Below are 12,416 nucleotides of genomic sequence, written 5' to 3' on the forward strand. Positions count from 1 at the left end.
GTGCATATCCTCTCCCCCCCCCCCTGCATTTAAACTTAAATCTCACTTCCAGACACCAAAGATAAACTTGAGGGGTTTTCTGGATCTGTTTTCTCTTCCCAATGTGGTCACATTGAAAAAATATGCCCTTTCTACTTCGCACTACTAATTTGGCTCTTTTAGTTGCCATATTCAGGGTAGATCGACTGGGCCTGGCTTGGGGCATAGGTTGTGACCCCAGAGTTTGATGACAGCAAGCCAAGAGCTTCTGGAAGGAGCATAGAACTAGAGAAAGCTCTACAATAGTAAGCTTCAGCAGGAAATGACCATATCCCAACAGGATTCTCAACATAGTTAATACTGCCAGAGGCACAGGAATGGCAAGATTTGGCGATACCACTCATGACTACCTGTCTGATAGTTCCATGGGGAAGGAAAGTCATCAGTCAGCCTGCAACAACCTAGGCAGGCCTGCAGGTGGTGCTGCATATGGTCCTGGGACACCATGGCGGATCCAATCCCCCTACCCCCTCAAAAAATCACAACCTATTAATAGGACGCATGTTATTCCCACAATGCCCCTCAGGCAGGCCAAGCACACTCATTAGCATAAATTGACTTCCTGTGCCTGACCTGCAGGTGGCGGCCATTCTGTTTCCTGGACCTGGCTTCACTAAATTAGCCCTGCTGGGCTGACGGGAAACCCTTCAAAATGACTCCTTTCAGATTAACATGTAAAATTTAATTACGGAGGTCCAGGCTGAGATGATGTCTAAAGCCATTTACTAAGCCCGGCGGCCTCCCCGTCCTGGGGCTAAGGAGGCAGGGGCAGCGCTTTGATCATTAACCGCTGAGAAAATCTCAGCTTGCATATTAAGGTCAGGAAATTATCCCCTCACTTTTCTCAGTAAATGGCCTGCGTGGCGCACATGGTGCAAAAAGCTATTCTGAATCTCCAAGAGCGAGCCTGGGTGCCCAGGAGCCGTGGGTCTCCATCTCTAGCAAATTCCAGCAACCAGAGAAAAGAGGACGGACAAAAGGAGACAAAACCTCTATCCCCGAGGAGCTCAGACTAGGATGCCAGGGAGACAGGCGCCACACCAATGAGCTCTTCCCTCTGGAGACATGTCCAGAAGCCTTCCCAGGGCAGGTGGCACTTAGGGGCTTTCTTGCAAGTAAAGGTGTGAGTGGGGCAGGAGGATTCCACGAGTGCTGAGATTTATAGATCAGTCTTTTGGTCCAACTCAGCTCTCTGGAAGATTCCTCCTGTGTGGCTGGTTCTACAGGGAACTGGGCGTTGGCAATCACATGCCCCCTTCTGCACACTAGATGGGGTACTCCTTCAAGACCTCTAACAAGCTTCCAGCCAGGGCCTTCAATTATTGAGTCCTTCCGCATTCCCTTATCCCTCCACCCTGTAGTCCATGCTCAGTTCTCAAGGCCCAGCTCTTCCCTTCCCCACAGAGAAGGGGCCCCTTTCCCCCCAGCACCTTAAACCTCGGAGGAATGAGGACAGTGGACAAGGAGGCAAATAAACTGATTTTGGGGGTCTCCGGTGAACTTCCGGACAGCGTTTCGATTCGGGGGGGTCTCCGGTGAACTTCCGGACAGCGTTTCGATTCGGGGAGGAGCAGTGTGTCTCTTTCTAGGAGACAATGGACCTGGCCTTGCCCATAGCCACAGGTGTCTTTCCTGGGGACTTAAATGCTACATGCAGAGTCTGAGCACACACATCTGGGACTTCTGCCACCTTTGAAGCCTGTGTTGCGAGGGCTGTCTCTCCGCATGGGGCCAAACTCTGTTTTTAACGATCAGAAGGCCTATAGGGGCTCTCTTTCTCAGCCAGAACCCTTGGCAGACTCCTGGCCTGACCTGCCCTGCAGTCTCCTTCACCTGAGGTCTCATCGGATGGGGAAGACAGTGCTGGTGCCTAATTTTTCCTGTGCTCTGGTCTTGGGGGATGGTAGGTCAGGTATTTGCTTCTGGTTGGGTAGGAAACCCACGCCCTGACACCGCCACACTTGCTTTCATCTCGAGATTGCCAAGGTAGATAGATACTCTAAGCTTTGTTTCACAGATGATAAAATAAGTTTGACCGGAGAGGTCACACAGCTTAGGGATGGAGTCAAAGCGTGGGCCCTTGGGCTACAGGGCCAGTTCATACCCTGCCTCTGGGGATGCAGGAAGCACAAAAAGGGGGGAGGAGTACTCAGAAGAGGAGGAGCCTGGGCACTGGGCTACCCCTCCACAGACCTATGGGTAGTTTAGATGCTCCAAGCCTTCTTTCCCTATGATAGAGTTTAACTAAGCGCAGGACTACCTGGGCTGTAAGGAATTGTCTGTGTTGTGTCCCCCCCCTCCCTCCAGAGGAGGGGTCCTCAATTTCAGTGCCTGAGACCTATGGAACACTGGCAACCCTGCTCCCCTCCCAAACCAGCTTATTGGGGCACGGGGAGGCAGTACAAGTGGAGATGTCCAGCCTCCTGAAAAAAAATGATTTTTTTAATAGCAAGAATGGTATATGAAAACAAGAGGACACCCTTCTGAGGCAGGGGCACTGTGTGATGCCCAAGTGTCATCCGCCCCCTCCCCACCCAGGACCTGTTCCTGGAGCCTCCAGGGAGTTGAGTCTTCTGAAGGCAGGCTGGCTTTGCCTCTGATGCCCCACCCCCACCCCAGCTCCTCCTAGGATTCAGGATGGACACACGGAGAGCAGTGTGTCTGGGAATGGAGAGTGGAGGGCAGCTCTCTTCTCTCTTGGAGAAGGAAGTCACTCAGGGGCCAGGAAATGAGGGGAACACAGAGCAGTGACACGGGGTCCTCCCTGCTTCCATCTTTCAGGGGAGGAACGGAGGGTCAATGTGCCTGGAGGTTTCCAAGCACAAGGCAATTACGGGGAGGGAGACGCTGAAAAGGCCTTTAGTTTTCTGGACATGTCCGGCAGAGCCGGTGGCCTCTGGAGCACTGTGGCCTGGCTTTTCTCCCTTTTTCTGGTGATTCCTCATCTGAAGACAGCTACTCTGACCCTCACCCCAGACAAGGAGGGGGTGCAGACATGGCCCCATCTGAAAAAGTTGACATTCACAGAGTCCAGGCCAGGAGAAGAGAGAAAGGAGTGCATGAAGCTGTCACCAAAGGATGTTAGCCGCCAAAGAGAGGTCCTACACAGTCACTTTAGCTATTGGTGACGGCCGAGGAGTGCAGAGGTCTTAGAAGATGAAAGTGTTCTAAAATTCATGAGGGAGATCGTTATCTATTTGAAACACCAACAACTGGACCAGACGCTTTGGGTGGGTGAAGTCTAGGTCTGGAAAGGGCCTAGACTCAATTAAGCTGGTGTTTAACAAAGGAGGTGACGCCACCATGCATGCTAACTCCATTTCACCTTCAGAACCCCTGCAGGACCCTGGTGACCCCTTCCTCCTGCACTGGGAAAGCAGCCCACACCCAAGACACAGAGGACATCTGGTGGCACCTGTGTCCCAGCTCACCTTCCCCAGAGTCAAATCTCTAGCCTCACCTCTCCTGTGTCCCATAAGCATCCAGCCTTCCCCAAGTATGGAGTTTCCCAGTCTTGAATTGCCCAGGCACCGCGCGTGCGAGGGAAGAGAGGCCCCGGCAAGGCCCAGTCGGGTGTCTATGAGGATTCACGGCCTGCTGTTCTCTCCTAGCCTGTGAGTGGCACCGTTAGAATTAACACTCTGGTCCTCCACGCTGTAGAGTTGGGTCATCTGCTTCTGTGCCCACCCCTCATGCAGTAATTTATGCCTTTGCTTTCCTCATGGGGAGGCAAACACAAATCTCACAAATCTTAAGCCACTGTATGCCATCTGATAGCTTCAGAAACATTCAGACGGTGCGACTTCAGAGCTGTTCCTGGAACTCTCACCATCCCAACCAATTCAGTAACCAGTAACGGCGAGGTGGTAACCTCTCGCTCTTTCTTCCCACCCACTCTCCGAGAAGCTCTGTTCTCCCACTCTGTGAGCGCGCTTGTTCTAGAAGCTTTGTGTAAGTGGGGTCATGATGACCGATCATTGTGCCTGGCTTGTTTCACCTTGTATAATGGTTATGTGTTGTTGGTGTGTGTGTGTGTGTGTGGTGTGTTGTGCATGCATATGCGTATGTGGGTTTTGTACTGTGTGGGCACACATGTGTGTGCACAGGTGTGTGGAGCCCAGAAGTTGACGTGTCTTCCTGGATCACTCCCCACCTTACATATTGAGGCAGAGACTCTCACTCGGACCCAGAGTGTGACAATTTGGCTAGTCTAGCTAGCCAGCCTGATCTAGGGGATGCCCTCCCCGTCACTCTCTCTGACTGCTGGAATCACAGACCACCACGCCCACCCAGACCAGCATCCACATGGGTGCCAGGGATCCAAACTCTGGTCCTCAATCTTTCACAGCAAGCACTTAACCACTAAGCCACCTTCCCAGCCTGGGGTAATGTTCTTAAGCGGGAGGGAGTAAAGTCCCTGTTGGTGGACAGTTCACATTTTGTTCGTCTCTCCATCCATTGTTCACACTGCCTCCAGCCGGTAGCTGCCCTCACCCTCCTTGCTGTCTAAGGCTCCCCCACGACTTCCTCTTCAGCAAGCCCTGCAGCTCCCTCTCTGCATCCCCTCCTTTACAGTCTCTCTCTCTTTAACGCAGCTAACTTGGGATATAGATTAGGTACCCGGGAACACACCCATTCCACATGAGCAGCTCTGTGGTTGCTGGTATGTTCCATGTGTGTGAGCTGTCAGCATCATCAGTTTAGGACATTTTCACCACCTGCCAAAGAGACCCCCACATCCCCTAAGCCCCTGCCCTTTTCCAATCCAAAGTCATTACTCAACACTGCACCATTTTCCTTGGTGCGGTCACAAGCTGTGCTCAGGGGTGCACAGTGCCTACCCGCAGTCTCAGCTACTGGGGAGGCCGCTGCAGCAGGATCCCGTGAGCCAGGAGTTCCCTGGTGCTGGTGCTGGTGACTTAATGCCCGGTGGAAAAGTTCTCCAACGCAGTCTTCCTGCTGACTATGTTCTTTGCTTTACCCTGTAACCCACTGCCTGGAGTTTCAGGGACTTGGTAGTGTGATTGAGGGTACCTCCTTGACACTGTCAGCTCTTACAAAACAGGATTTGGGCATCAGGGATCCCTGTGTCCAGCAGGGATTCTGAGCACATGGGCTGATGGTTCCATGGAGCTGCAGTTAGTCTCCTCAAAGAGCAAGCCCCAGGGCCCGCAGATGAATGCACAGTCTCTCTAAACTGTCTTCCTGTCAATACAGAGTCCCCTCCTGTGCATTAGGGACAGGCTTGGATCTGTGGAGGGGGCAAGAGTCCAGATCAGCCCAGGTGACTTGGAGTGGTGACGAGGAAGATCCCCCGCCCCCCGGGAGCTCAGGCTGCGCAGCTCACTGTGTCTTGGCCATCCTGCCTTCCTAGGCTCTGCTCAGACAGAGCTGACCACATCCGGCCTAAGTCCAGCCGGATGTGGTGAGGAATCTATGGCGAGGAAAGGCTGTTGCAAGGGAGGCAGCTGTGAGAGCTATGACACCTCTCAGGAGCCCGTGCCGAAATAGAACCAGCGGGCTGTGGCAGGCTGGAGTCTGCCATGCGATGGCTGCTCTTTGATTTGAAGGTAAATGCCAATTGTGGATTGGGAGCTGAGAGGAACCAAGGAGCAAGATGGCAAACGTGGCTCTCGTCCTGCCCACCTTCCCGGTTCCTCCCCGCTGCTCCTAAGAAGTGGAGTCTGCGTACCCCCATGTGAGTGTCTCAGAGCGGCTGCAGACCCAGCAACTCAGGTGAGTCTAGTCCAGCCGCGGTGTCAGTAGGGACATGAGGCTCCAGCGGGGACCCCATCCCATGCCTCTCTCCCAGCTTCGTTGGCACTCCTTGGCTGTGGCTGCATCACAACAAACACCATCCTGTATCTCTCAATCCCAGTGTCTCCCCTTCCTGTAAGGGAAGCTGTTGGAGTTCAACCTCATCTCAAATATAGGACAACTAAATGCAGATCCTTAACCGCATCCTCAAAGACCTTATTTCCAAGTCAAGTCTCATTCTGGGGGACCAAGTGGCCATGGATAGTGGGGAGGGGCACAGCACACTATTGAATCAGAACTGGCCTTTATCTTGCTATAACTAATGGCATGCATCCATTCTAAAGAAGATCTGGAAGTTTCTACTCTCCTTGAAAATGTTTTCATACACTATATTCCGATCATATCCTTTCTCTACCCCAGTGCCCTCCCAGACCCCCACGCCACCCCCTGCTTAACTTCACATCCATTGTCTCTCTCTCAAAAACAAACAAAAATTAACAAAACAAACCAAAACCATAGCAACAACAAAAAGCACAAAGAGAAAGCCACAAAGTCCATTATGTGTTGGCTAACTGCTCCTGAGCGTGAGTGAGGCCTGCTCTGGAGTGTGGTTGATATTCCCAGTGTCACTCCATTGGAGAAACTGATTTCCCCCCTCATCAGGTACCAGCTACAAATAGATTCTTGGTTAGGGGTGGGATTTTATGCCCACTTCTCCTCTCCCTGCTGGGATCTTGTCTGGTTTAAGTCCGTGCAGGTCTAGTGCCTGCTGTCATAGTTTCTGTGAGTTCTTACGGCATCAACCCTGTTGTGTCTGGAAGACAGTTTCCCTAGAGCTGTCTACCATCTCAGGATCTTACTTCTGTCTCCTCTTCCTCATAGATTCCTGAGCCTGGGGGGTGGGTGGTGGGTGGGTGGTGGTGGTGAAAGCATCCTATTTATAACTGAGTGCTCCAAAGTCTCACTGTCCGCACATTGTCCAGTTGTCTGTCTCTGTGCTAATTATCATCTACTGCAAGAAGTTCCTCTGATGAGGGTTGAGCAATGCACTGATCTATGAATGCAGCAATGTCACTGGTAGTCATTATCCCTATGTTCTAAAGGACAATGTGGTAGGTTTTCCCCTAAGTAGGTTTTCTCCTCTAAGAAAAGCTATGGATGCCATCAAAATTGATAAAGACATCTTAGAAGAGATGATTGGTCAGTAAGCAGACAAGAGAGCGAGTTCCTGCTTCTGCCCCCTTATATCCTCTCTCTGCCCAGGCATCTCACTTCCTGTCTGTCTGCACAGACCTCCAGACTTCTATGGCTAGCTAGTGGCAAGCTCCATTCTCTGATCTTCAGACAGGCTTTATTTACTTTTACATGTAAGATATCGCCACAAATGCTAGTCAATAGTGGTGCACCTTCCTGTTGAGCATCAACGTAATTCCTACTTACGATGACATAAGTCTGTGATGTCTTCAGCAGCAGTTCATGAAGGGCAACCAATCACACTAACAATAATCTGCAATGTTTGGGGGAGTGGTCTATGGGACCCCTTTAGCAGACAACTCAACAAGAAAAAAAAACCCATTCGTGGTACCTGGATTTTTTTTCTTGATGGCATATGATGTCTTCCCTATTATAAATCAACTCCATTTAAATTCCTTTCACATATGTATATATTTTAAGAAGCTTTTATGGTAGTAAGTTTTCACATGGTTTTTCAAAAAGCCTTTAGTATTATTTGTCCCTACCTGTATTCTCTCCTAACCCCCTCCCCATTTAATCCTCCTAGCTGAGTTTTCCTTTATCCCATTATAACAGTATATTCTATTTCCCTTTCTTTGGAAGATCTCTTCCTCACCTCTGGTCCCTTATGAAATATATAACCTCTGTAGATATTCTAAATAAAAAGACACATAGCTAAAGCTTAAAAGTTAAATCCACATATAGGAGGAAACATGCAGTGTTTATCATTCTGGGTCAAGGTTACCTCACTCAGGCTGAGTGTCTCTAGCTCCATCCATTTACCTGCAAATTTCATATTTCTTAACAGCTGAATATTCCATTGTGTAAATGCACCACATTTTCATTATCCATTCATTAGGAAGCTTCCATTCTTAAAAATGAATCCTGACAGTATTCAGGAACAAGTTTGAATCAGCCCATGGATGACCAGCCTTGTATCCCAGGAAGCCCCAGCGTTATGGGCCTGTACCCCTCCAAATTGGCACACTCCCTCCTGGAGGGAGAGGACAGAGCCCCGAGAAATGCAGGAAGCTCAGAAAGTCACCAAATTTACAAGGCTTTCCTCACAGTTGGATATAGAAACAGCAAACAGTTGCCGAGGTGGCTTTCCAGGCCACTGAGCAGCCTGCAAGTCCTGCAGGGAGCTCCAGGGATGCCGCTTTCGTGAACGGTCACTCACGCTGTGTGGGATTTTTGGTGATTCAGTCATATTTGGGCCACCCCTGCTCTGCTAACCCCAATCATCTCACAAGGCTCACTAAGCTGGATGTAGGTGGAATCATTTCTTCAGTCTATCACTGGTGTCCTACCTGAGGCGAACAGACACTTATTTCCCTAGGACAAGTCACGTGATACCCAGTCATTCTGATGGCCAAGCTGAGGCCTCCCTCCAGCACCCAGTGTCCCAACCACCCAGAAGGTGTATGGATGAACCCAGTTCAGCTTAGCTTGGTAGAATGTTCCAGATCAGTTGAGCCCACCCTAAATCAGCAGCCCACAGAATCACGGTTGGTAAATGGCTGCTTCAAGCTATCAGGTTCTGGGCTCTTTGTTTTGTAGTGGTAGGGGACAGACACGCTTAGCATGGGTGTCTCAATAATGGGGGGGGTGGGGAGAAGATGCCGTTTAGGCCACCTAGCTGGGTGTAACAAAGTCAGGGGCTTATGAGGATCATCTGGTGTGTTGGCCTTCTAGATACCTGAGCCTCTCCCAGAAGCAATGAAGCTACTGAATTCAGCAGTATCTGTGTAGCTGTGTAGTATCTGTGTAGTATCTGTGTAGTATCTGTGTAGTATCTGTGTAGCTGTGGCTCTCCAGCCTCCTTCCATAGTCCCTTAAGATGGGGCAGTTCGCACAGTAGTGCCTAATAAAGACACAGTTCTATTGTCCCTGCTACTAATGATGACTCTAGCAGAAACCAAGACCATAGCCACCCAGCTACTAATGATGATTGTAGCAGAAACCAAGACCACAGCCACCCAGCTGCAGAAAGTACTAGTAATTCCCGAACCTACCCCCTGGGATCTTCCACCTGGGTCAGGAAAAGAGGCTCTTGGCAGCAGCACACAGAAAGTCAAGAAGTTACAGTTTCGAAATCCCAGAGCTGAGACCACACCCCGCCCCAACTCGGTCATGGCCACCAATTAAAAAGCCTGAGAACCAGCTGTCAGCAGGAGCCCCCAAAAACGTTGGCTGAAATTAATCACTAGCCTTGCAAAGGTGTTTATTTTCTCCTTTATACCTGTGGAGAACTGGGCCGTGAACTGGAAATTTCCAGAGCAGAGGGTTGAACTTTTGTTTTTGCCTGAATGGGAACAACTTCTTCTTTTCTAAGTGCAACCATTTGCTCAATTCAATTCCACCATTACAGGACAATGGCCAATTTCCCGGGGACCCGGGATGTTGGTTTTGTCTAAAGAGTGAGCGTGCGGGGAATTTACTAACCTGGCTGTGATTGCCCATGAAAACAGGTTATTTAACAGGATTTAAATACTGTGCTCTGGAGCACAGCAGCCAGGAGGCAGCTGGGGAAGTGGGTTCCCTTCCAGCTTTTGGTGCTAATGGGAGGAGGCAGGGAAGAGAGAGTTACAGGCGAGAGGCAGGTGGCAGAGACCAAGCCATCCCCGGGACCGACGGGATGGACAGGAGGACTTTGGAACTTTCTGTTGACTCAAGGAAGGTCTCATGTAGCCAGAGCTGACCTCAAACTAACTATGTAGCCGAGGATACCCTGAAACTTCTGATCCCCCTGGCTCTGTTTGAATTTTGAGATTGCAGGCCTGACCCACCACCCCTCTGTATGTGATGGTACCAGAGACCAAACCTAAGGCTCTGTGTATGGGTGGCAAGCACTCCACCCGCTGAGCTCCAAGCCTAGCTCCCACGCCTGCCTTCTGTTAGATTATATTAAAACATGTGTTCCACTCTGGTGCTTCTACACATGTTTCGTCCAACAATTCAAGAGTCTGCTGTGAGATGAGTGTGATGGCATGCCCCCAGCTACTCAGGAGGTTGAGGCAGACGAGATCAGTTGAGTCTGTGAATTCAAGATCAGTCAAGGCAGCAGTGAGATCCTGTTCCCTTTTTAAGATCTATTTTATGTGCACGGGTGTTTTGTCTGTAGGTATGTCTTTGTACCTGTGAGTGCCTGGTGCATGAAGAGGCCAGAAGGTGTTATGGATGGTTATAAGTCACCACATAGATGCTAGGTATTGAATCTAGGTCTTCTGTAAGAACAAGTACTCTTGATCTCTGAGCCAATTCCCAGCCCCAAGATCCCTTTCTTTAAAATTTTAAATGAATGAATGAATGAATGAATGAATAAGTGTGTCGTGGTGGCTCAAGCCTATAATGCCAGAGTTTGGAAGGCCGAGGCAAGAAGATTGTGACAAGTTCAAGGCCAGGTGGGTCTACATAGTGGGACACAGGCAGAAGTTACAGTGGGAGATCCTGTCTCCATTAAATAAATAATAAAGCAAAATAAAAGAAAACGTTCTCTCTGGCCTCAAGTCAGTATTAGTGCTAATACATGATAATCCTTGTAGGCTTCCTGGAGGAGGCAATTTGGAGAAAATTCTTAGCTTCATGTTTGGACGTTTCTCTCCATGGCTCTCTGCCAACCTCCTCAATCACATCCTCAACAACTTGGAAAAGACTTTGGCAACATAGGGTGCTGGGATTGGAATGAGAGATCAAGTCTTCCACACACAGACTGCAACCCTAGACTGCTGTATAGTTTCAAGGTTTCCCTCTGTAAAATGAGAGTTGTTACAGAGGACATGCAGGGACAGTTCTGGCCCAGCATGAAGCTGCCTAAACTATGCACAGGAGCCATCTGTTTTCTTTATTTTTGTTAATATAACAATTTATTAATTCTTTGAGAATCTCATACAATTATTCTGATCATGTTCATTCCCACTCCTACCCATAAGTCCTCTTAGATGTACCCTTCCCAATTTTATGTATTTTTTAAATAACTCACCTATTCTGTTTATGCTGCCCATAGTGAGATCCTTCACTAGAGTGTGGTTGATTTTCCTTTAAAGCAAACTGACTTTCCTTCCCTCAGTAGCCATCATCTGGATAAAGCTACTTGGCTTAGGGGTGGGGGTGGTGAGCTCCCCTGCACTACGCTGGAAGGTTGACTGACTCGAGCTTGTGAGGGTTGTGTGAAGGCAGCAGCCACACCTGCTATGAGTTCGTGGCCACAAAAAGACATAGCCTCACTCGGGTCCTCCTGGACTTCTGGCTCTTACAATTTTTCCATTGCATCTTCCTCAAGGGTCCTTAAGCTGTGTGTGTGTGTGTGTGTGTGTGTGTGTGTGTGTGTGTGTGTGTGTTAGATGTCACAGTTATGGATGAACATTTTACAGACACGTATTCTCTGCAGGTTGTGAGTTTCTGTGTTGACCTCTGTCCACAACACGAAGAGACTTCTCTGATGAGGTCTGAGAGCTGCACTAATCTGCGGATGTAGAGACCAGAATTTAGAGGGCAGTTTGGTGCTGCCCTCACTTAGTAGACTAATAGCCGTAGGCTCACGCCTGGGGCCTGTGAACTCCTCAACCATGGGTTGTTTACCAGATAAACAGTACCAGACACACTTTTCCTCCTGTGGAACAGACCTTAAATCCAATCAAAACGAGGTTTGTTACTCCTGTAGGATCCACACCACTTTCACACCCACAGACATATCTCCCCACATCTGTCATTATATCTGCTCACAGAATTCACTGATGGGTAAGGCCATTGATGACCCCTCCACTCCATCAACCTACACAGCGGGCTTGGAGGAAGTTTCCCAGCCAGTGCACATTTGGTGTCTCCATGTCTTATGACCAAAGTGTGTGCTGTCTTCCTTCATCAATAGAGTCTTAGCATTGAGTTCTGGGAAGCAGCCAAGAGTGGTGGCTGTAACTTCTATTGTTTGGGGAGGCTTCAGGAGGCCTCTAACCAACTTCTCAAGGGGACTTATTCACGTGTCATGAGCTTTTTACTTGGCTATCTGTGGCTTTGGGGAGGACCGTTTATCTCCTGTGTAGGATAACTCCAATAAAACTCATCTCTATCTCTATCTATCTATCTATCTATCTATCTATCTATCTATCTATCTATCTATCATCTATCTATCTATCTGTGCATAATATATGCATATTATATGACTGACTTTGTTTCTAAAATTCTGATGACGCCTCTGTCATCCATTCCAAAGGCTTTCCCATGATATTGAATGCTGGGGCGCTCCCCCCTTGCAGTGTGGCTCTAGGAGCACAGCTAGGGCCAGACTTTGTGATTCTGACCTCGGCTTCACGGCTGCACGATATGCTGCCACAATGAGCTATTTCCCTCCTTTAATGCTCAGGATCTCATTAGGAAGCTGGTGCATA

Source organism: Mesocricetus auratus, unplaced genomic scaffold (genome assembly GCF_017639785.1).
Source record: "Mesocricetus auratus isolate SY011 unplaced genomic scaffold, BCM_Maur_2.0 Super-Scaffold_100007, whole genome shotgun sequence".
Taxonomy (NCBI): Eukaryota; Metazoa; Chordata; class Mammalia; order Rodentia; family Cricetidae; genus Mesocricetus; species Mesocricetus auratus.